The following is a 24,411-nucleotide window of genomic DNA, read 5'->3' as shown; positions in this document are numbered from 1 at the left end:
CTTTTTTTATATAGCCTATATAGGAAACCTGTAGACATGAACCAACGACGTTGGTCGTGGTATCAGCTGCACAATTGTGCCCACAGTTAACAGGTTGGACATCGTCGAAGGGTAATGAAGGCATTGGTCAGAATCCTGTTTAAATAGTTTGCCCAGTGCAGAGTCCTTTTTACAGACTTGGAGGAATGCTTACATCTTAATGAAATATATATCTGCATTTCTTGCTCTTCTGAATGCAGTAGGCCTTTATGAATGATAGATACAAGATCAGCTCCAGAATCTTCTCACTGTTAAGAGCACAATACAGATTGAAACTACCCAGACTCAAATGGGCTGCAGTAAGTAACACGCATCACTTAGTCTTTTCAGTGAAGTGCTCACTAGCATATGAGCATCTGTGTATAGGCAGGTCCCTCTTGAGCCACTAACAGCTGTTGATAGGCATTTTCTGTGATATTAGGAGCTGCTTCAAAGCATTCTGCTGAATGGAAGCTCAAAATGTAGTTGTTTCTTTCCTAAGTGAACTGACAAGCCAGAGGGGGGAATAGCATTGAGAGAGCATGCAAGTGTTTGATGCAACCTCGTGAATTTGAAAAGATGGAAAATTCTGTATCTAGCACAATCTGGAAAAGTGCTGTTAAACCAGACAAAATTTATTTTGTTTCCATTTTAAAAGTGAAATGAAAAGTAGCTGTAGGAGTTTTTCTCTATGATGTTACATTTTTGAATAAAAGCATAACAACTTAGACAAGGTTGGTGGCAGCTTGGTCCGTGTGAGGCCATCCTCCTAGGGAAACTGTTAGAGAAATAGTGTGGTCTGAGCCTCTGTGAGCCCTTTGAACAAGCAGGTCTGCTGTTCATTACTGGAGTTGGTTGTTTATGGCTGGAAACTGTAAACTGGGCAGAGGAGGATGCAGGTGGTGTAACTCCAACCTGGGCTGTTGTGAGGAGTCAGCAGTGCCATCTGCAAGGGGCTGTGCCTCAGCCCTGTCACCAAACTGAATATGGTGGCAAAGTTGAGGGCATGAACTTGCAAGGTCAGTCCGTAGTGAACCTCCCCTGGTTTCAGGGAGACATCTCAGACATTTTGGGGGGACTTAAATTGCATGTTGCCTGCTTATGTGCACAAAATGCGTATGTGGGAGAAACCACTTGGTTTCTCCATACCTCCTTTCACCTCCTCTGCTACTGTATCTACAAGTAGTGGAAAAGAGCCCCTGGGCAGACCCCAGTGTTGCCTCTTACGGATTCTCCTCACTCTGATCAAAATGACTAAATGTGGACTTTCTGAGCAGAAAAGTCAGATATCTGTGTCTGGTGGTCACTTCTTGGTGTTGAGGGTGGAGAGAATGGATTTAACTTCATATTTTGATGGAACATAGATTTAAATTATTATTAAAATGAGATCTTAGGAAAAGTGTTTATGGGAAAAAAGAGCTATTTTAGATAGTTCTTTGAGGTAAATGTACTTGTCAAAGAATTTGTTATTTGAGTCCTGTGGTCTTTCTGAATGCATTTGACATGGTCATTATTCATTTGTACCTTTTGTTTCCTGTCTCATATAAGTTAGCAAACCACTCTGGGGTTACCTTTACTTTTATTTGCATTAGAAACTGCACCATGAAAAACGTTCTCATTGGGTTGCCTGCTGCTGGGCCAAGAGCTGTAAATAAAGTGGTTTCTAATTGAAATTCAGAGGAACCACAGAACCATTATAATTGATGTACCCTTCAGTTTTTTATTTCTTTTTTTTAATTATTACCGTGTATCTTTTTTATAAAGTGAAGCAAGTTTCTCTTCATCCAAGTTTCTCTTCATCCTAGTTACCCTCAGCTTGAAATAGTCATTTCTTCCTGTTAATGTTTCCTTACACTTTTCTGGATAAGTGAACAGTGCTGGGAAGAATACCTGAGGCTGGGTTTTTTCTCTTTTTTTCCCTTTTTTTATTTTTATTTTTAATTTTTTTTTTAGTTACAGAATTTACTTATTGATAAGAATGCTTTTAGACAGGAGTAAGAAAAAGGTGTTTTCTGGGAAAGTTCTGTGTGAGCATCTTGTGATCTGCAGGCAGATGTTACTGAGGAGTGGTTTGCTTCTTTTCATTGGGAGGGTGTGCACTTGTTGCCACTCATGCCACTCACTACAATGGAATACTCCATCTGCTGTTGAGCGGGTCTCTTTCTGAACATGTAAGTTTTGTGCCAAATGTGACATTAATCCAGATAAAAGTGGTGGGATGTTTTCTTTAGTACTCTGTAAATGTTAAAAGCCAACATGTCTGAGAGGGTGGGCAAATCCAGATCATCTTGTGAATCTGGTTCTTTGTTTATTTTAAAACGGCACATACTTGTAATTCTAGTTGGTTAGTTTGAAATGCATAGGCAAGTATTCTTTTGATCTGTAAATGGCTGTGTTGTTGGGGTTTTTTTAGTTAACTAATTTGGTATTATCTGCTTTATTCATAGAGTTCTCATCACAGATTACTTAATGTGTTGGATTCTTGTCTCTTATGATGCATGTTATTTTTACCCTTTTTGCAAAGGCTGGTGCTATGCCACCAAATAGATTTTTTTTTTTCCTCCCGATGTTAGGATGGAGCAAGTATGCCATCCATTCTTATGGTTCAGAATTTATAATACTCAAGAGCTTTTCTCTAATCTGCAGTATAATTTTTAATTTTTTTTATTCTGTGTATTGACATGGTAATTTTTTGTTCAGATATGACAGCAGTGAATCATTTGGCAAATTATTTGATTCACGTGGATAATTCTTCTTTTATTTTTTTAAGCACCTGGTAGGAAGGGCAAGAACTCTTTTCTTAGTACTTCTCCAGATTTAGGAGCGGGAGCTATGACAATCTTTCTTTACCTGTGCTTATTAGCAACAAAGCAGAAGCTAACAGCCCTGTGAGGCTAGAACTGGTCATCTGTGATGGTCCTTAGGTATCAAAATGGAGTCAAAAGCCTGAATTGTGTCAGGACTTCTCATCTTAGCGAAAGTCTTTCAGTTTAGGACTTTCCAGAAGACATGAACTCACTGGAAACTGTGACATTCTCAAAGTCCAGGGCAACTTCCTTCTGATAATAACCGATACTCAGAAGGCAGTTTATCCATTTGAGGATATGGCTAAAATTAAAATGTGGAAATGAGCCTACTGTCTTACTGAAGATTTTTTTTTAATTGAGCATGATCTTGTTGTTAAGATCCTATAAGAATTTGAAAAATAGAAGTGAGATCTGGAGGAAATAGGTGATAGTGATTTAAAGTATCTGAAATTGTTCAGGTAATATGAACCAGAAAATCCTTGGTGATTGATTCAGTGTTCTATTATTGTGGGTATATAAAATACACCAGTCTTTCGCTTGTGGGAAATATCCATATCTGGGACAACAGACCAGTAAAGTAATGTTTAGAGAGTTATGCTACCATTTTCCTTCCAGGTTAAATGGACTTTGTAGCCCCCTAAAGAAGTAAAAATAGTGGTCAACCCCAGATTGTAGAGTGAAACTACATGTCTGTTACCACTGGAGAGGTTGTGCAGACTGCACTTGCTGTTTGTGCTTTGAAAAGTATGGAGACCTATGAGGATTCCCAGATCTCTTCTTACTCAACAGACTTACCAGAAGCCTCAAATTAGAGAGGTCCAAGTCTGTTCATCTCAGGATTTCATGTCTTAAGTAGTCCTCTGTCACCCAGAGAAATTTTATAGTCACGTATGTTTTACTGTAAGAAATATTTTTCAGTTCAGGACTTCATAGCTCAAGCTAGTGAATAAATCATCAGAATCTCATCTTCAGGTTTTCCTGAAAGGAACAGACGTATCTATTGGAAATAAGGACATAATCATTTATCAAATGGATCTCCAGGACTATGCTCTGTAGTTGTACCCTGTTTTGCTGGTGAATGTAGACAGGCATCACCAGCTGCCTCAGCACTGCCTGTGCTCAAAGACTACCAGAGAGATGTTTTTCCTCTTGCACAAACACAGAAAAATTGTCTCCATTCATTGTCAGTTCCTGTTGTCTTTGTGGCTTCCAACAAGTCTCGTCTGGAATGAGAGCACTCTTGGGTTGTGGCTTTTGCTGCTACACCAAGGACAAAAAGAGAAGGCTGGAGCTGTCTGCAAGTAAGGCACACCAGACCAGTACTCCTCTGTTTTCAGCAGTTGTTTATGTTGTGCAAAACCATTGCAGTAGTTTTTGAGAAGAAAACATTATCGGTGTGTCATAGGGTCTTTGAGGAATGATGGCTTGGACTTGCCGGGCTTCAGAGAGTGTAAAAAAATTTGATAATTCAAGGTCTCCCTGTGAAGGAAGATGACTTTATACCATCTCTCTTTCTGAAACAAGCAGGAGATCTCGAAGGAACGGGGCATTGCAGTTAGTCCATTCAGAGCATCTCAGCCTCACAGAACTCAGTGTCTGGAGGTAATGAGATTGCAGCTGAAACTTTCAGTGTGCAAAGGAATTTCAGTCCACTGTTGAATCTAGACCTGGTGTCATGGCTTAACCCCAGCCAGCAACTAAGTACTATGCAGCTGCTCATTCACTCCCCACCCTCCAGTGGGATGGGGAGGAGAATCAGAAAAGAGTAAAACCCATAGGTTGAGATATGAACATTTTAATAATGGGGAAAGATAAAATAGTAACTGTGATGAAAAGGGAGATAACAAAAAGAGAGAGAAAGACAAGTGTTGTACTACGCAGTTGCTCACCACCCACTCTCCTATGCCCAACAAGTCCCTGAGCAGCGATTCTACACTCCCCCACCCCTCATACTGGGCATGATGTTCTGTGGTATGGAATATCCCTTTGGCCAGTTCAGGTCAACTGTCCTTGCAGTGCCTCCCCCTCCAGCTTCTTGTGCACCTCTTCACCAGCAAAGCAGGTAAAGCTGAAAAGTCCTTGACTGAGAGTAAGCACTACTTAGCAACAACTGAAACATCATGGTGTTATCAACATTATTCTCAGCCTAAATCCAAAAGATGGCACTCAACCAGCCACTAGGAAGAAAATTAACTCTCTCCCAGCTGAAACCAGGTCCTTGGGTAAAACTCATGAGAGAGATGCAGGATTTGACATAGCTAGGTATTGCTGGAAAATATATCAGTTGGGCATGAGACTGCATAGCCTTATCTGAGTCCTGCATTACCAGAGACATTAATGCAGGGGGAGATGATGTAAAGAATGCCTTATGATTTTTATGTGAAATGGACTTCCTACAAGCCAATACCCTGTAGGAAAACTAAAATGAAAATGAAATCTATACCAGGGGTCTCAGTATTTAAAAAATAAAAGTAAAAAAATTTAGGCTTTCTGAAACTCTTCACTTTTTAAAGATTTAGACATTCATGCTGTTACCTGCTACAGCATCTGATACACAGACATATTTTGTAGCTTGAATTTGCAGTCCAGAAATGCTAAGAACATAGAAAAAAGAGTACTCTTGATTATCTTTTGTCTCATGCAGTTACTACTTTTCCAGAAGGCTTGTCTCTGAATCTTCCCTAAGGACAATTTGATTAAAAAAAAATAAAAAATTAGGTAGGACCATTACCTATTAAAAAAAAAGAAAGCATTGTTTTGTACTAGCAAAAATCACATTACTGCTGTTCTGCCCTGATTCTTGGCATCTGAAGGAAAACAAATCTTTGTGCATTAGGTATTTGGAGGCAACTTTAAATCATATATGCAGTGCCTTCATTATATATTATCCATTCTTCTAATTGTCTTTTAACTGAAGCATAGTAATAAGAATTTACCATTGCAAGATAAGGGAACAAATGTAAGGTTGTTCATACATTGGGGAAGATCTTTTCATAATCTTATAGCCCTCCTCCTGAGGTCTCTGCTGGAAATCTTCATCAGATGAGGCTGCTAATTGAACACCTACCTTATGTTCATGCAGGTTGGTACTTTCCTCTTCGGATGTAGTCTCAGGGGAAGGGTGTTTTGGAATGCCCCAGTGCTATGAAAGTTTTGCAGCCTGCACCCAAGTTTAAGACCATGAGGTTTGGCCAAGAGGAATAATGGTGTTTCCTTAACATGAGTGCTGGTGTTGTGCCTCTGGAGCTGAGTGCAGGCAAACAAGAACAAGGCTTAGCATCTCTTCAAACACTTCAGGCCACACAGGGGTAGCACCAACCTTCCCTCTAGCAGTATGCCACCATGCTTTCAGAGTGGGAACGTATTCACTGGGGGTTCTTGGAGATCTGTACCCCTGCTAATACCATCCCTTCTGTCTGGCTATGTTGAAGCTTTGGGGAGACCCCAAAGCTGGTTACTTTGGGTGAGAGAGGTTGAAGCACTGCCTGCTGAGGTCTGGCTGGTGTTGCACAAGCTAACTTTTACTTCTGGCTTGCTCAGCACACTTGCAATGTCTCTCACCTTTCATTTCTGCTGAAGTTGTTTTTACCTGCTGTTCTAGTTGGTTTTTAAATCAACTCATAGTCCTTCCTCACTCCCATTATACGGCTCCGAGTTATGTTTGCTGATGTTTGCAGTGATGAGGGTTGTTAGAAATGGCATTTTTGATTACATTTTTCAGTCCACAGTCAGAACTAAAAATACCTGAGATTCATGGCATTACTTTGCAATCCTCTGGTCATATTGCTTGTAACCACCTTTCCTTGGGCAGTTCCCAAGGATGGTTCAGTGGGGAGCATCTGTACTGTTCAGAGTTACAAATTACTTTACCAGTCAGATGTCTTGAGTAGATAATCTAAAGGTTTGAATCTTCAGTAAATGAAGAGTGAACAGAAGGAAACCACGAGTGTGTCAGCACCACTTTCTTTCCAGAATCCTATGATAAATCTGATAACAGTGTTCTGAGAATTGCTTGCCTACTAATTATTGGAAAAGCATTACCTGTTCTTTTTGTCTGTAATTAGGATTTCAGCTTGAGTCTAGGGCTTGATGATAAATGAACCTTGTATGCCATAGGTTCAGTAAATGATGAAAAACTGAAGTCTGTGTTTGCTTACTCTCTTCCTTCATAAAACAAACAAAACTGAGCTATCTCTAAGTAGAAATGGTGTCAGAAATTATGTGGTCTAAAGGAGGCAGGTGTTTTTCTTTCTTCATTTCCTCATTGGGTGGCTTACAGTGCATGTAAACAACACAATAAATAAATACTCTAAATCCAATCTTAGCTAAGATAACCATGAAAAATCTCTTTGTACGTTCCTAAATCAGAGGACACAAATGCATCTCCAACAAATTGACAGGAGAATTACAGAGTATGTTTTTAAAAGCATGATCTGGAGCAGCCAAGATTTCCAGATAGCACACTCTGAAACTTAATATCCATACAAGACAATTGATTAAAAATGTCGATGTAAAAATATTGTGTGTTCATTTGAGATAAGTCTTGTAGGGACAGAGAATGAGCTGAAAAGCTAAGGCAAGGTCTATGAAGTGCTACTGAGGTTCTGTCTGCTGTGCTGGCTCGTGGAGTTTGAGACTCAGAACTTGATACGTGGGCATCTGAACAACACCGTGTCTGAATGCAAGACTTCTCTTAACAGAATTTGTGCTAAGGATGTTAGCTAGTTTGTATAAAGATACGAGCTTGCTCTGAAGGTGTTGGAGGTCTTTTACAGACTGTTTGGAGAGATAATTCATAGAGGCTTCTCTAGATGACAGCAGATGGGAAATCACAGAATTTATCTGAAATCTGATGTCTCAAGGAATAAAAAAACAGTTAGCAGACTTTGGAAGGTTATTCTGGAGGGAAACCTCAATGGTTCAAGTAAACAGGATTTTAGAATATGTCCACTGCTACCTCCTAGCAACCAAAACTTTTATGAGGTTCAGTTGGCACAGATCCACTTGCTCGGAGGGTGATTATGCATAATTCATGCTAGATTCAGGTCACTGTGACCTCAGAAAAAATTGGGACTTGAAATGAGAGATGATCCTCTGTCTCCTGTTGTAGAGCCCCCGGTTCCTTCACCTTCACCTTCGTGCCAGGATGCCAGTTAGATCATGGGGAAATGTGGGCAGAGCCGTTTGGCTCTTGAATTATCTGAGGTAATAACTCAAGCTCTACCTGCAACATGGCTGAAAAGGGTATGAAATGGTCAGGCATATGTTGCTTTCAATTGGATGTGTGATGCTTGGTAACATTCTAGTAATTCTGAAGGATTACTTGGTTAACTGGTACATAAGATAAAGCCACAGATGACCAGCAAGTTTATCATAATCTTCAAAGTGTTTCCTACTTATAATTCATTCCCAAGAGAAGATGCTATGGTGGTGTAGTGTGCCTGCTACAGAGAAGGTTTCTTCCCCTGGTGTTTTTTAGGCCCACTCTGGAAACTCCTTCCTGCTGTTCTGCTAAGGAACAAGATGGTAGTTTTGTCAGAAATAAAGCTTTAAAAGGCTGTTTTCTTATGGTGCTGTTTTGTTCTTCTCCCCGCACAGTCCACAAACCTCCCCCCCCCCCCGAGCCAACCAAACAACCAAACCGAAACAAATAACCCCCCTTACTAGCCAAATAATTATCTTTAGCGTACCCAGGAAGGGAGACATTAATCTCTTGGAGTTTTTTTATATTTCTCTCAAATAAGTGCTAAGCAGGATGAGCTTGCTTCTTGCAGAATATGTTTTTTACTTTGTCACTTCTGTATCAATAAAGCAACTTTTAAAGATGTTCTGTATGCTTTGTTGTAAGTTGGCAAACTGGAGGGAGTGTTGTGCTGCTGGATCTGCATTTGGTGTGGGCAATACCTTAAAAGTGAAGTTTGAGGGGCTGGGAACATGCTTGCTCCAAAACTGTGGTGGTCTTCTAAGAGAAATCATAGAAGCCAGTACTTGAAGCTTCAGAGGCTGTTTATCTGTACCTGTAGGGTAAATGGGCAAAACGTTCATAGCTTAAGCTAGGACACTTTTGAGGAACATTGCTGTTATTTTTGCAAGTATTAAATGCAAACTCTGAATTTGTAACAAAAATGTCTCCATAGGCTGTGCCTAGCCCTTCTTCCATGATTGCAAGATGAAGGCATTGACCTTTCACCTTTTCTGAGCTAATTCTGGTTACACGAAATAGTAGGAAAAGAAACTGAGGGTTGGCAAATACTATCTACCCTATAGGAAAGTCTGTATAAGGGAAAAGATTTCTACTGAGATGGCTAAGAGCTTTTAATGAAATGAACAAAAAAATAGTCAGTGAAGCTAACACTTGTGGGGAATAAATTCTTCACAGAAAGTTGAGAAATGTTCTTCTGAAAATGGTAAAAGTAATTGTAAAAGCTGAATAGCATGGCATTTAATTATGTAAGGAACCAAAGAGGCTAAAAAAAAATAATAACCTGGTATATCAGAAAGCAATTTAAAATATAAGCTAGGGAAAATGGAATATTTCTGTCAGAATAAGATGAATTCCACCACTGGCTGCATTGATTTCATGTCTCAAGTTTTGTTCCAAACAGATCTGTAACTATGTAGGGGAGAAAACTATGTACGGGGTGGGGGGAGGAAAGGCATACTTTTGTTCCCTTGGCCTCCCAAGCCAACCCATTCCCCTTCTGAGTAAGAATGGTGAGAAAAATCTGGATAAATATACAAACAGAACTTAAGAACTTAATTAGTTCTGTTGGTCATCCAGTTTCCAGTTTTCTGGTGTAATTGTCCCTTTCAAAGGGATCATTTGAAGCAGAGCTACATCTGCTTTGTGAATGTCAGTAGACTAAGCTTGTTAGTGTACAGTGTGAAGGCCAAAGCTGAATTCTTGTGGGTATTCACAGCCTTTAATAAATAGCGCGGCAGTGCTGAGGAGGAATCATTCCTTACACCCACTCGCCCTTAAGATGTTTCCCTTCAGTTCAGAAATGAATATTCAGTTGAAAAGTTATACATTTTGTGTCTTTCAGAATATTCTTAGCACTGCATAGGAGTCAGTCTGCAGAAGGGTGGGATGGGTTGGTTTTTTTTTCCGCCTACCTTCTGCGGGGAAGATCTGGAGCCAAGAAGTAGCTGTTAGACTTTGAGGTTTGTCTGCTTATTTGTTTTAAGTTGGGGGTTTTTTTTGGTCTGGTAGTGTTGTTTCCTGAGCTGTGGAGCTCCTGCTCCATTTTCTCAGGGCAAGGTTGGCATGTTAGTGTGACACGAGAGGTCCAAACATTAATTCATCAGGCTGTTGACAGAAGGTTTTGCTGTGACGTGGTCCCTACTCTGCCAAACTGGAACAACTAGGGCTACAGCTCATTATGGGGAGTGCCCACTTAAAGAAGTTTTTTTGAGTGATTGGGGAATTTCTTTTAGGAGAGTGGTTGTTTTGCAGTAATTTTGCAAAGGGAAAGAATAGTTTGAGGGTTTTTCAATGTTTATTGATGTCATTTTTGGCAATGATTTTGTTTGAATGGTTTTAGTCACCTCATAGTTTGAAGTAAGTAACTGAAATTTTGCAAGAGTGTGGGCTTGGGGCATTAAGAATAATGAAAAGAAGGGCTAGCTGAATGTGTTGCAGAACTCCTAGTGCTGAATGATTGGATGATAAAATGCTGGAGGAAATTGCTTGTAGATAAACGAAAGCAGTGTGTGCAGGAGGAGGAGGGAGGTCACAATGTGGTGTATGCCCTGATGAGTGCTGCACCAGATATCAACTGCTCTGGAAGGAGACTTTGTGGTCATCCTGTAAAAATGACAGCATAATGATTGATAAAACAAGTCAGTACTTGTTAGTGAAGGAACAGAAAACAAAACAGAAAGCATGAATGTGCTACTGTGTAAATACATAGTGCTCCCCTGTCTTCAATAACATATGTAGCTTTGGTCCTCCCTGTCTTCCATCTTGCCTCCCCCAGCCCAGAGAATGTTGTAAAGAAGAAATAAAATCCAAAGTATAGGGTGACAAAGAGCCACCAGGAGTTCTCGGTCTGGAAAGAGGCACACAAAAATGACTGATGTCATGAAGGAGATGCAGAATGAGTGTCCGCTGTTCTTCCCAGGACATGAGCATGAAACAAGTACCTGAAAGCTGTGAAGAGAAAGATGATGGCTTTTCAGGCAGCTCTAGGACTGTCAAGCTTGCACTGCCAGCCAGGTTGCTTTCTGAATTCAATAAGGAGAGGACAAGACATGGCTATATAGTAGGAGGTATGGGAGTATTTTCTCCTGAATGGGATAAGCCAAGCCCTGCCCAAGGGAACTGGGTTACATTCTGGCCAGTGCCAGAGAGCAGTCACTTGATGCAGTCACTCAAGGCAGGCAGGCATCTCCTGGACTGTGCCTGTGGTGTGATAGGTGGTCTCTGCTAGTGTGAGCACCCATTTGCTTTGTGTGACTGGGATGCGTCTGACCAGTAGCTCAAGTCTAAAACCACTTTAAACATAATGTCATGTTATACAGTATGTGTTGTCTGAAACCTTGAACCCTACACATGAAAAACTAATAGATTTTGGAATTCGTAATCTGTCTGCGCATTAGCATCTGATCTGTAAAATGCACCATTTGTCTAAGACATTTCCTCTGGAAATAAATGTCATGCAATATTCCTGAAGCATTCAAAGATGTAGAAATGAACTCGTGAAAATAATTATGCATGCATGAAGAATCCTGTCCTTAGAAGAGAATTTGAAGTCCTAGAGTTTTTCTAGGAAAGCGCAAGCAGGAAGCTGAACATGGACCAGGGAAGGGCAACAAATTTGTGAGGTTGATTATTAAGAGTGGACTTCCAACATGTGAAGAGAGAGACTGTGCTCTGATATAGTTGTGTTAAGTGTACCAAAGTAATGGTATGTGATTGATGATGATAATTTCTGGTGTTGTTAACTATTTTGTTGCTGATTTTACCAGTTGATATTAGTCTTTGTTGGTATTGCTTAATATATGTACTCTGTTGTTCTTAATGTTTCTTATCTTAAGGTGGTTTACTTTCCCCTCTCCTGCTCCAAAAATAGTTAAATGCTGTTTAATCATGACCAACCAATTTAGATAACAAGATGCTCTTGGTCACTCTTGTAATAGAAAAAATGACAAATACAGTAAAGAAAACTTGTATTTCAGTGATTTGAAGTGGCTGAGGTTTATTCATTTCGTGGCAAGTTTATGAGCTAGTGTTTGTGAATGGTTAGACACATGACCATTAGGAAGGAGAGGAGAAATCCCAAATTACTTTTTTTTCTTTTTTTTCTGGTGTTTTCCCAGAATTCCATTTTGGGTGCTCTGATGATCTACAGGAAGTCTGAGTTCCCAATTTAACACTTCAGTTAAGTTCTTAATGTCAAATGATACAAAAGTTCATACTGTGAAAGTAAATCATAGAATCACAGAATCACAGAATGGTTTGGGTTGGAAGGGACCTTAAAATCATCTAGTTCCAACCCCTACCATGGGAAGGGACATCTTTCACGAGACCAGGTTGCTCAGAGCTCCATCCACCCTGGCTTTGAACACTTTCAGGGGTAAGGCATCCACAGCTTCTCTGGGCAACCCATTCCCATGCCTCACTACCCTCACAGTAAAGAATTTCTTCCTAGTATCTAATCTAAACCTTTTCTCTTTCAGTTTGAAACCATTCCCCGTTGCCATATCACGAAATTTGCTTTGTTAAGGCTCATACAGGACTAATTCAGCCTTAATCTAGAAATCTTCTTGTGTGTTGCAGTAACATGCAAGTAGGTGGAAACTTCGATTTTTCTGAAGTGTAACATGACTGAAGAAAATCCCTGTCTTTGGTGTGTTGCCTAGTTCTGCTGCCATCCTCCATTTTATCCCTGGGAAAATACCTGGTTTAACTTTCAGTGTGAAGCTCTGCTGATCAATATGTTACAAGCGTAGTAAAGTTCAAGAAATTGCCTCCATTACTATCTTGAGATGAGAAATTGATTTAGCTGCATTCTCTCTCTGTTAATTCATCTGTATTTTACCTTCCCATAAAAGGTATTATGTGCTCCTTATTTTCCAGCAGTGTCATCAATCCTAATGAAGAGAGAGGACTGAAAATTTATATTGTGCGTATGGGATAGCCGATCTCTGACTTAGGTCTTAATTTGTAAATGTTGCTGTAGGCTTCACTTCTCAGCTTTTCCTTACTGTGCTTTGCTTGTATGCAAAATCTAGGGGCTGGGATGGAAGCAAAACTGAAGAATATGGCAAAGGAATATAAAATTAGATTGCTTTTTAATCTAAACTTCAAAAAATGAGATGCTGATTAAAATTTAATGAAAAGAATTAAAACCTCATTTGTGAGTTTTATGTACTTTTGTAGTGTTTGGTCCTGAACTAATTATGTTGGGACTGTTTTCAGTATTTATCAGCCATCAGTTCACTACCTCTGCCTCCAAAATGCCCGAAGTTTTATTTTTAACTGTGATATTATGTATGAGAGCTTTGCACATATTTGATAATTTATGTACACCTGCATATGGGTGTTATTGTAGCTCTAGTAATGAAGGTAGTATAGTGGGAAAAGCAGCAAAAACAAATGAGAAAGGCAGAAAAGGATTTTTCTGGGCATTCCTGTTGTTTTTCCTGGCATCCATCGGCCTGGCCTCTTGCAGGAAGCTACCAGGGATGGTTTGTCTGCAGAATATTTTGGCATTTTTAGGCTTAATACGAGCATTTGTTGTTCAGAGCAGATGGATAATTGAAAAAGAAAGCAAACCTATATACTATGACTTTGGTCATGGCTCATGATCACACAGAATAACACAGAATATTCTGAATTGGAAGGGACCCACAGGGATGATGGAGTCCAGCTCCTGACCCTGTGCAGGACTATCCCCAAGGATCACACCATGTGCCCAAGGGTATCATCCAAATGCTTATTGAACTCTGGCAGGCTTGGTGCTGTGACCACTTCCTGGGGAGCCTGTTCCAGGGAATATCTAATATCCAGTCTAAATATCCAGTCTAAACCCCCTGACGCAACTTCAGGACGTTGCCTCGGGTTCTATCACTGGTCACCACAAAGAAGAGATCAGTGTCTGCCCCTCCTCTTCCCCTCACAAGGAAGTTGTAAGTGAGGTCTCCTCTCAGTCTCCTTCAGGCTGAACAGACCAAGTGACCTCAGCTGCTCCTTGTAGGGCTTCCCCTCAAGGCCCTTCACCATTTTCGTTGCCCTCCTTTGGACACTCTCTAACAGCTTTATATCCTTCTTATACTGCAGTGCCCAGACCTCCACACAGTATTCAAGGTGAGGCTACCCCAGTGCAGAGCAGAGCAGGACAATCCCCTGCCTCGACCGGCTGCTGATGCTTTGCCTGATGCACCCCAGGACACGGTTGGCCCTCCTGGCTGCTAGGGCACTGCTGACTCACATTCAACTTGCCATCCACCAGGACCCCCGGGTCCCTTTCTGTGGCACTGCTTTCCAGCATCTCATTCCCCAGTCTGTACATACATCCTGGGTTGCCCCATCCCAGGATATAGCAGTTACTTTTTTAAGATTAAATTTAAAGATACTGGCTAGTTCTAAACAGTTATGTTTAACTGGGACAAAAAACCCCCAACATTTTGTCACTTGGCTCCACTGGTGTTAACCTCGGGTTTTCTGTGTGTGTCTGAGTATTTCCTGTTACAAACAGAAATGGTACACGTTTGTCTGTTGTCTAGAACATTTAACATGCCTGTTACAGACCTGAAGGTGTTAATTACCAGTATAAAAACCAAGTCAGGTATGGCACTGTGTACATGTGGATTTATTAAAACTTGTCTTATTTTGACAAAGAGGTAAATTCATGGATTTGCTTAGAAAAGTTGTAAGCAGGTGGGATGCAAGCAAGTTTGTGTTTGGGGACGTTTGTAGCATTTCAGCTCATGTTTGCAGCAGGATGTGGACGTGCACAGATTTTAGTTACTGGGGCTCAATGTGGTAATGTTTTAAGCAAAAACTTGCTTAGATCCAAGAAACTCCATATATCCCTGGGCGATGCTACCAGCATTTGCCATCAGCTCAGGCTTTCTGTTGAAGAAGTATGTTTCAGGCAGGTCAGGCTTTGTAAGGGACTTTGCTGTCTCTCACGGTGCATGTTTTGATGGGTTGGTGTCTGGATTGTGCGGTGGACCTGTCTGTTTTCTGTGAGATTGGGCCAAGGTGAAGGGGAAAGCAGAGGCTGGCATTGGGAGGACAGGGGAGCTGCTTGGATTTGTGTTGCTGGTTGACTAAGGGAGGGCACTTGTTCTGTGCTGGACTTGGGGGGCAGCTTCTTTCTGTATGTAGTAGTGTCACAATGCTTTGGACTTACTATCAGAGATTTTAAAAGAATAATTTAAGCAAGTGAATCTAGCATGAAGGTGAGAGGAAGTAAATGCTGAGGGACCTCACTGAGGTTATCTGTGATCATTCCTACATTTTTCTTCTTAAGCCTGGAATGATTTTCCAAAACCATCGGGGCTCAGTGTGAATGAAGAGTTTTCCATTGATATCATGGAGCTGTGAATTGCACCCTAAGCTTCCAGGCTTGTTTTACAGAATCACAGAATACCAGGTTGGAAGGAACCTCAAGGATCATCTGGTACAATCCACAAGACCTTGCATGTTTTTGCAGTACTCTGTAAGGTTCTTGTTAGCCCACTCTTCCAGCCTACCCAGGTCTTCCTGCAGGGTGGCTCTCCCTTCCAACGCGTGTGCTTCTCTGCTTAGCTTGGTACCATCAGAAAACTTTATCAGGGTACACTTATGCCATCTTCCAGATCACTTATGAAGGTATTAAACAGTGATGGGCTCAGTGTTGGTCCCTGGGGGACCTCACTTTTACCAGGTTGCCATTTGGAAAAGGAGCTGTTTACCACCATTCTCTGGGGCCACCTGTGAGCCAGTTTCCTACTGACCACATGGACCACTTGTCCAGACTGTAACACAGCAGTTTCTCTAGAAGAAGGCTGTGGGAAACTATATAAAAGTGTTGGAGAAATCCAGGTAGACAGCGTCTACTGCTTGCCCTACATCAACAGCTTTGTTTGTCAAGCACAATTTGCCCTTGGTGAATCCACGCTGGCTTTTCCTAGTCATGTGTTTCATTTGTTTTGTGATAACCCCCTGCAGGATTTGTTCTGTAACTTTCCCAGGGACTGAAGTATGGCTGATGGGCCTGTAATTTCTCGGATCCTCCTTTTAGCCCTCCTTGTAGATGGGAATGACATTAGCCACCTTCCAGCCTTCTGGGATGTCCCCCAATCTCTATGACTTCTCTAAGGTTATGTAGAGTGGCCTCACAGTGATGTCAGCCAGCCTTCTAAATGCCCTCAGGTGCTGAGGGCCTTTCCTAAAAGTGATCTAGGCAGCAGCATTTAGAAAAACAAATGTGTTGTTTTCATTTAAATAATTTAAGATGCCTTGTCTAGATATCTCTTCTGTGCTGGGTGACAGCCTGATTGTTATCTCCCACATCTTTGACTGTCATTAATCCCTCCCTTCCTGATTTCTATACCTTCTCTTGTTTGTGTGATACTCATCATGTAGGTTGCAAGCTCTGGGCCAGCAAATCTCCTCTCCATGAGAGAAGCCACTGGGTTCTGTCAAAGCAGCCTGGGATGCTGTGAAATCTTTATGGTCTCTGCAGTAGAGGCAAGATGTTTTATTTATTGCATCAACAAAGCCCATTCCTCATTTTGCAGTAGGTGCCAAGCTGAGTAAAAAGTAAAGATTCATTTACTTGTATTTCAGTCTTTAATTTGAAGGACTGTGGATGTATCAATGCCAGAGATTTGACAATGAAGCAGTCTCTCACTGTCAGTATGGGAAAGGGATTCTTGGTGGTTCTTTAAAGGAATTGCATGCTGCTGGATGTTGTCTGCAATAGTGGCTTAGAGAGTAACCTGGAGATACTCTTTTGAATAGAAGTTAGTGTTTTGTTGTGTTACAATTGGAAGCTCATGGCTACAGGTCTGCTCATGCTTTGGGCCAAGCTGGTGATAGAAGATAGTCACCTGTGGGGAAAAACTAATTTGCATTCTTTTGCTTTGTTTAGATACATCACTCTGAGATCACAGAATGACAGCAGCATGAAATGTTATGGCAAAGAGAGCACAAGAAGATACAAGAATCTCACAAATGCTCAAAAATCAGGTAATGTCGCAGCATATGTCCAGTTTCTCTAAGGCTGGCTTGTTTAATAGACTCAGTGCTTTTTGACTGTTTTCCAGAATTTGGGCTTCTGAGTCTCTGACTTTATTGATGGGCTTCTCAAATATGATTAGTTGTGCATTGGCTGTGTATCTTGTAAAATATTATTTCACAGTATGTATGACACAGGAGATACACACGCATTTATACCTTTCTTAAAGGACTACTTTGGCTGTGTTGTCTCATACAAGCAAAAGGACATTACCTTAATTTGAAAAAAAATAAAAGCAGCAGCCAATGTGGTCAGTTCTGCATAACCATTTCACCTGGTTCCGTTGCTAGATACCAGCATGCTGTAGTTTAGAGGGATGGACTTTTCAGAGGGTCCTGCAGCTGCATTTCTGAAAACTCTTTTAGGGGATACACCAGGCTCAAAATAGCTGTTCCCTCCCCACTGAGAGCTTAGACATATGCTATTTTCCACATACTACTATTTCTGCTTGTTTTTTTTAATTATTTATCTGTCTCAGGATGTTTCCTCCTTGCCTGTTTTTGTAAATCCTAGCATATGTTCTTTGACTGTTTCAAAGCGTTTACAGTTCCAGAAAAAAGAAATCACATTACACCCTACAGAGCGTAAACACTGCAGAGGTCAGGAAGAAACTGCTTAAGTGTGTTACAAGGATGCTCACCTTGAACTAAAATTGTATGTGCTTATCCTGGCTGTGGTAACAGCAGTAGCTGGTGGATTGATGTTTGAGTAAAAAGGCTTAAAAATCGCTCTCCCTCCCACATATCAACAGCAGGGACCAGAGATTGTAATGTAGCACATACCATAAGTGAATAAGATCTAACCTCTCTGTCCTAAGATCTTCATACCCATGGCTTCTCATGTCTGCAGAACTAGGATCTTGCTGGGGAGTAACAAGTCACTCAGTTCAGTAATAGAAGGAAACTAAAATATGAAGTTGAGGGCAATTTTGCTAATAGGACATGTCTATTTTCCAAGAAGCATTTGAGAGTATTGCCCTGAGCAGAAGGGACTATGATTTATGTCATCTAAGCAGTCAGTAAACCCAGGCTGGCTGAAGAAATTTCAAATAAAGTTTCACAGACAGCTTCAGCCTTGATCAAATATGCAGTAATGTATTGGTGAATATTAAAAAAAGTAAACTACTGTGTTTATCACTTTAATTAGTGCTGTCTTCGGTACACTTTTAGTCAGTTAGTCATGGAATATGCAATTCAAGTCCCCTTCTGGCCTTAGCCAAGGCTTGTCTTTTATTTTTATTTTTAATCAGTATTATGAGGAGATCACATAATTTTACATTTGCCATTTTTTATGAAGTAATGTGATACCTGCTTCAGTTGCAGTTCTCCAAAGCCTTCCGAGTACCTTGAAACTGTAACATGAATTCACTGACAGCAAAGATAATCAGATTTGTTGAAACAACCTTCTTCGTTTCTTTGGGACTCATGAAATTGTATCTCCCTTAAACTAAATTCGGTTAATGGCTTTATTTAGAAATCAGCCTCCTCTTCTTGAATAACCAGAATTCTGTTAGTTTGGAGGAAAAAAAGGTTTTCATTAAATTACCACTGCCTCAGAATGCATTTTCTACTTACAACTTAGATCAGAAAGAGAGAAAAATGTTTCTTCTTGTTTGTCTTCCTTTCTCCTCCCCTTTTTCTAGAGACTTTCCTGAGATGATCAACTGTTGGTTTTGCTGTTGTTTTTTTGTTGTTGTTGTTGCCTTTTTTTAAACTTCATTGAAGTAGAGAAATTGCTCGGTTCCTCTCCCAATGCCATCGTTGTTCTCCCCTCCCCCAAGTCCAATGTGTTCTTTATTAAACTGAATTAGGACATTCTAGTCACTCTTAAGAGTGGAAATGGGAACAGCTTAAATGAGCAGCCACATGAGACTCAGCAGCCTTTCCAACTGCACTGCAGAAGAAGCTCAGCTGCAAAGGGAATGATAATTTTTGAAGGATTTGTGCAACTGTTGAAGAATTACCAGCATTAATATTAAAAAGCAGCTAATCTGTTTTTCCCTTCCATTTTAAGCATGTATAGCTTTCTTAGTATGCTTCCTATAAAAATCAGTCTGCTAAATATTTTACTTCTTTTCAATCGTGTTCACTTTTGTAATACCTTTATTTGCGTACTTTCTTGTATACTGAAGTGAGGTTTTTTTGTTGGTGCTGGTTTTGCCTAAAAGTGCTAACCTTGGGGTTTGTGGACAGATATGGACATGGGTTCGAGATCTCTGCCATCCAAAACCAGCTGAAATTGAAATGCAGTAGAAACCATAGAAGAGTTGTATCCAGGATTTGGATGAAAGGTTTTCATCCTTGTAAGCATTTGTCCTTGAGACAGCTGTAGAAAATTATTGGTCCTTGAAATCCATATTGCTACTAGTTTATTCTAACTAAAATAGCCATGGTCCTGATACCTTTTGACCCTTATTTTCAGTCTCTGCTTCTCTTTATTGCTATATCAGATGTCTTTGGGGTTTCTGTAGATACTTTAAAAAAAAAAAGTAGATCTTTGAGTTATCGTCTCACCTCTTCTTCCCTTTTCCTCTCTGCTGGTTCACGCAACCAACTTCCTTGGCATTCAGAATCATTCATTCTGTTTGAGCACTGTGCTGCTTTTTTTCACAGGCTTATTTTCTATGCCAGAAAAAAAAAAAAAGAAATAGAGCTGAGGCTTGAACTCTGGCTACGTGAAAAGTTATAAGGACAAACCTGGTAACTAAACAGCCTGCAAGAGCATGGAGGTCTTTGAAATATGCCACCCTTCCTCTCCCAGTTCTGTGCTTCTCAGCCTTCCAGCACTACTCTCGTCTGAAGATACAGGGGTAGTGCCAACCTCACAACTGAGAGTTGGTTTTAAGCAATGCAGGTGTGTCCGTTCTTAGGTGTTCTTAGATGGTGCTCTCTTGGTTTTTAAAGCTGCTCTTCAGTGTAGGTTCATAGTGGTGTAGTGCCCAGCTGAAAACCATGACTGACTGTGCTGTCCCTTAAAAGGCTGGGTTATGGTCAGTCTGTGTGACAGGGGCTGCTGGTAGCGCTGGCATTTAGCAGAATGGAGAGGAGAAGGAACTGCTTTTTATTCCTGCGTCTATCCTAAAGGAAATCGGAGAGCAAGATGATGTGAATGATGGCTGTCTTCATTTAGGAATAGCTTGGCAGGAGATCTGACAGTTCTGAATAACAAAACAGGTCAATAAAGACATTCTCATAAAAAAGGCTAAAAATTGAATAAGATAAACCTTGGTTTGTTTCTGTTGAAGCTAATGGGAGGGGAACATTGAAGCAAAAGAAGGGAAGGGACAACTTGATTTTGGATTTATCTTATCTGCAGTTAAGAATGAAGCATATATTCTGATAGCAGAAAGATAGCAACTTGAGAAAGCCCTGTCTCTGCTTATGTGACTGAGAGGTGGTAAGGCACGATTGAAATATGTCTGCAGTGTTGGGAGAACACACAGCAATGACACATTTCTGGAGCAAGCATGCCTTAAGTGTTACAAAACACAGTTTAGGCTGCTAAGGGTGGTGGTTAAGCTTGCTTTAGCTGAAGTGTTACCATCCCAGAGGGCAGGAGGGACGCAAGAGGGGATGGTACCCGAGCACATGAGCATCTGCTTGATGCTGTTGCTTGTCAGTATGTGCTGGTGCTCTGTCCTGAAGAAGCTAATTGAACATGGAGGGGTGTTTTCTTTTGGATTTTTTTTGCATCTGCCAGCTTATCCAGTCTTCTTTTTTTCAGGCTAACTGGTAATTAATCTGTAAAAGCATGTAGATGTTTTGCTTAAAGGAACAGCTGAAAAACTTGAAATAAGTTGGACAAACCATAGGATGCAATTCCTTTTTGAAACACAGCCATGCAGCCTACCGAGATTGGTTAGATCAGTGCAGTGCTATAATAACTTTACAGCCTTTTAATGAGTCTGCTTCCTTCAGCATCTGCTCTTGTACAGTCTTTTGTCATCCCTCACCATTAGCTCAGTTCTGAAACTGGCTCTGGCTGGTTTTGCAGCCCACACCCACCCCAACTTTCATGCAGCGACTTATTTGGAGTGGATGCCTTGTTCTGAAATTCATGTGAATTTAGGCACTTCGATTGCGTGACTGTGGTTTGATCTGTTATTTACTCAATTTGAAAAATTCTACAGGTTTTGGCTTCTGTGGTGTGTGATGGAGCTGGGAGTGTTTTCTTTTATAACTACCATCTTATTGATGTTTCGCTGCCTCTTCTCTAAGTTCATAGAATGGCCTGGGTTGGAAGGCACTTTAAGATCATCTAGTTCCAACTACTCTGCTGTGGATAAAACACCCTTCACTAAACCAGGTTGCTCAAAGCTCCATCCAACAGGGCCTTAAACGCTTCCGGGAATAGGGCATCCACAGCTTCTCTGGTCAGCCTGTTCCGGTGTCTCACCACCCTCACAGCAAAGAATTTTTTCTTAATATCTAATGTAAACCTGCTCTCCCTCAGTTTAAAACCATTCCCCCTTGTCCTTTCACTACAAGGTCTTGTAAATAGTCTCTCTCCATAGGCTCTCTTCAAGTACTGGAAGGCCATAATTATGTCACCCCAAAGCCTTCTCTTTTCTAGACTGAACAATCCTACTTCTCTTAGCCTTTCCTCACAGGAGAGGTGCTCCATCTCTCTGTCATCACCTTCTCTGGACTCACTCCAATAGTTAGTGTCCATCCTGTACTGGGAACTCCACAGCTTCTTCTGGCTCTCCAGTGAATAGTTTACAAAGGAGAAAAATAGAATCACCTTTATTGAAGACTGATAATGTTGGAATTTTCTTCCATTTCATGTTTACCAGAATGAAGTTATTACATACTTCCAGGAGTAATTGTATTGCCTTTTAGATGCTTGTGTTTGACGCTGGAGTGTGTAAAGACATTTCAGCCATCTTGGTGTATCCGTGGTTTTTAGTTTGGAGACTGGAGTTGTACAAGTTGCAGGGGACCTTGCTGAAATGATGAGAAAAGAGTTGGAGCAAAACCTTATCTCTGTTGAAATCAATTGAATTCCCATTAGCTTGAGTCCAGATTTCATCCATAAACTTAAGTAGGGTATTTCTCTTTCTGGGCAGTCTACAGAAATGTTTCTGTCAGTTTGCATTTGTTTTCGTGTTTCTTTGTAATGATTGCATAATTGGGATGTATCTGTAATGTCAGAAATGTAGTAGGTTAAGTAGCCTAAATGACTGTTAGGAAGAGAAGAAATATAGAACTGCAGAACCATTGTTTCTGTAAACTTCCTGCTGCTTGTAGTTGTTTGATTTAACTATTTAGTAGACAGACTTGTGATAAATGGCAGTGATGGGTGTTTAGGCACCAGTGCTAAACAAAAAGGAGAAAAAGCACCCTTTTCTTCCTGTCACTGAAAGAAATGGAAGTCACTCAGAGTGCTGCCATTGGCTTCTCAGTTGGCCAGAGACTTTGGTGGCCCTAAAGCCTTAAATATATTGTATGCAGCACTCATATACTCTCATGGGTATCCAAGAAGAAATGTATATTGTTACCATTCTGTTAAAACCGATAGCAAATTCTCACTGTATACAGCATCAAGCCTGTTTGAGAACTAAAAAAATATTTGGTATCTAAGGGACTGGTTTATTACTGATTATGCTTCTATTAACATGCTGTATGTTTTTTTTCCTGTTACCTGAATGTAGAATAACAATGCTTTTTAAACCTTTGCATTTTCTCCTTCTAGATCAGTGATGCATTTGAAAGGAATATTTTCATCTTTCTTTTTTCTTCTTTTTTTTTTCTTTTTTTTTTTTAGGAGGGGGAGAATGGGTGTTTGAAAACAATGCAAATTTTTTCAAATGTGGTTCTCATAGCGACTAAACTTCCCAGTCTTTTTGTGATTTGATTGGTATTTTAATATAATATTCCATATTATTTTTCAAATTTTTACAAATGTTTCTGTATAACTGTGATGTATAGTTGTAATCCACCTAACACACAGCACTATATCCCAACTCCCAAACCAGAGCTGAGTTGAGGATGCTAGAGCTGCTGGAGAGGAAATTTCTTTGAGCATTTTTTTTTTCTTTTTTGATTCTGAGAGAGGGGAAGAGAGGTGGTGTTTGTGCTAATGAATCGGTTATAAAACTTCTTGACTGCTTTCCAGTATCCTAAGAACTATGACAGGTAACCCCCAGGTGAAAGGGTGCAGTAAGTGGCATTTGGTGGGTGCCCAAGGGACAGCATTTTCTGTGGTGAATACAACACTGCCTATGGCTGCTGGTACAGTTGGTGGCATCTGCCATCATGATGCTCCTACCTGTGGGAAGAGAATGGGCCAGGGGTCTGGTTGGCCACTTGATTAATGTTTGTAACAAAATCTTGTTGTTTGCTCCCTTAAGAATAAGTCTCTTACTGTCCTTACTCTTGGAATTCTTGTGGTCTTTTAATTGTCTCCTAGAGACATTTATTCCCCCTCACTGGTTTGTATCACTGTTATTTCTTGTCCTTTGACTAATATTTGTAACTTCAAACTTCAAGAAGAAGGGTCAAAACCAAGGAACTTGGTGTAAATTACAGATCTGTTAAGAGGTAATATGGGACATAGCTCCTATACAAAAGGTCTACTACCTAGAGATCCAGTATTTATGAGAAGATGTGTTCAGACCATCTCAATTGAGCTTTCTTAACTTGGCAGGCATAAAACGAGTTGCATGTTCCCCCTCTTCCTCTAAACATTGATGGCCTTTCAGTATGAAATATTACACAGTGTTTATTTTTATGCCTTTTTAATGTTTTGTGGAAGGTTTGTTTAGTTGCCCTTCATAATTTTTAATAGGAAGTCTTTGAAGTTGTGTTGTGGATGAAAAATCCTGTTGGCAGCCTGACTATTCATTGTTGACTCCTATCTTCTTTAATTGTTCCTCTATAAAAATCTGGAAGGGAGTGTGTTCAGAGAAACTGTGAGGCAATGTATATTTCTGGAAAGGGGAAATAAATGTGCAGTTAATCTCAGCTATTATTTGTCTCATGAAAATGTTACATACTAATGGTTGTAGATGGTTTACACAAACTGTACACATTGCAAGCCCTCTTCATTGGAAGCTATGGTTTTCTGTCATACATTATGCTAGAACGGAAAAGGTTTTTCTCTGCCTACAGCTATGCATTACCCTTATTTGCTGTTGCTAGCACAGACTCTCCTTAATATGCATCTGGCAATGGTTAAAATTTTCTCCATCAGTGACTTCACATTTATCCATCTAAATCGTGGATTCTCCTAAGTTTAAAAAGGTAAGGACGTCAGTATGCAGGAGTCTTTGGTGGAGAGCATTACATTTAGAAAATCAGATGTGAGGGAGGCAGAGTTAAGGTTTTGGTCTAATATTTTTATGCTCTTGT

At 40.4% G+C, this 24,411-nt stretch overlaps 1 protein-coding gene across 7 annotated transcripts in view; it reads left to right on the top strand.

Moving 5' to 3' along the window:
* The window catches only part of TRERF1 (transcriptional regulating factor 1), a 74,040-nt gene that overhangs the window by 24,713 nt on the left and 24,916 nt on the right, over positions 1 to 24,411 (top strand). For all 7 annotated transcript variants that reach the window (XM_027641378.1, XM_027641375.1, XM_027641377.1 and 4 more), the window contains exon 2: positions 16,913 to 17,010. The gene's annotated coding sequence lies outside the window, so the exon portion shown is untranslated. The remainder of the gene's footprint in view (positions 1 to 16,912; positions 17,011 to 24,411) is intronic.

The sequence above is a fragment of the Corapipo altera genome, unplaced genomic scaffold (genome assembly GCF_003945725.1).
Source record: "Corapipo altera isolate COAL_440 unplaced genomic scaffold, ASM394572v1 48b, whole genome shotgun sequence".
Taxonomy (NCBI): Eukaryota; Metazoa; Chordata; class Aves; order Passeriformes; family Pipridae; genus Corapipo; species Corapipo altera.
This window is presented reverse-complemented; position numbering and strand designations above follow the sequence as displayed.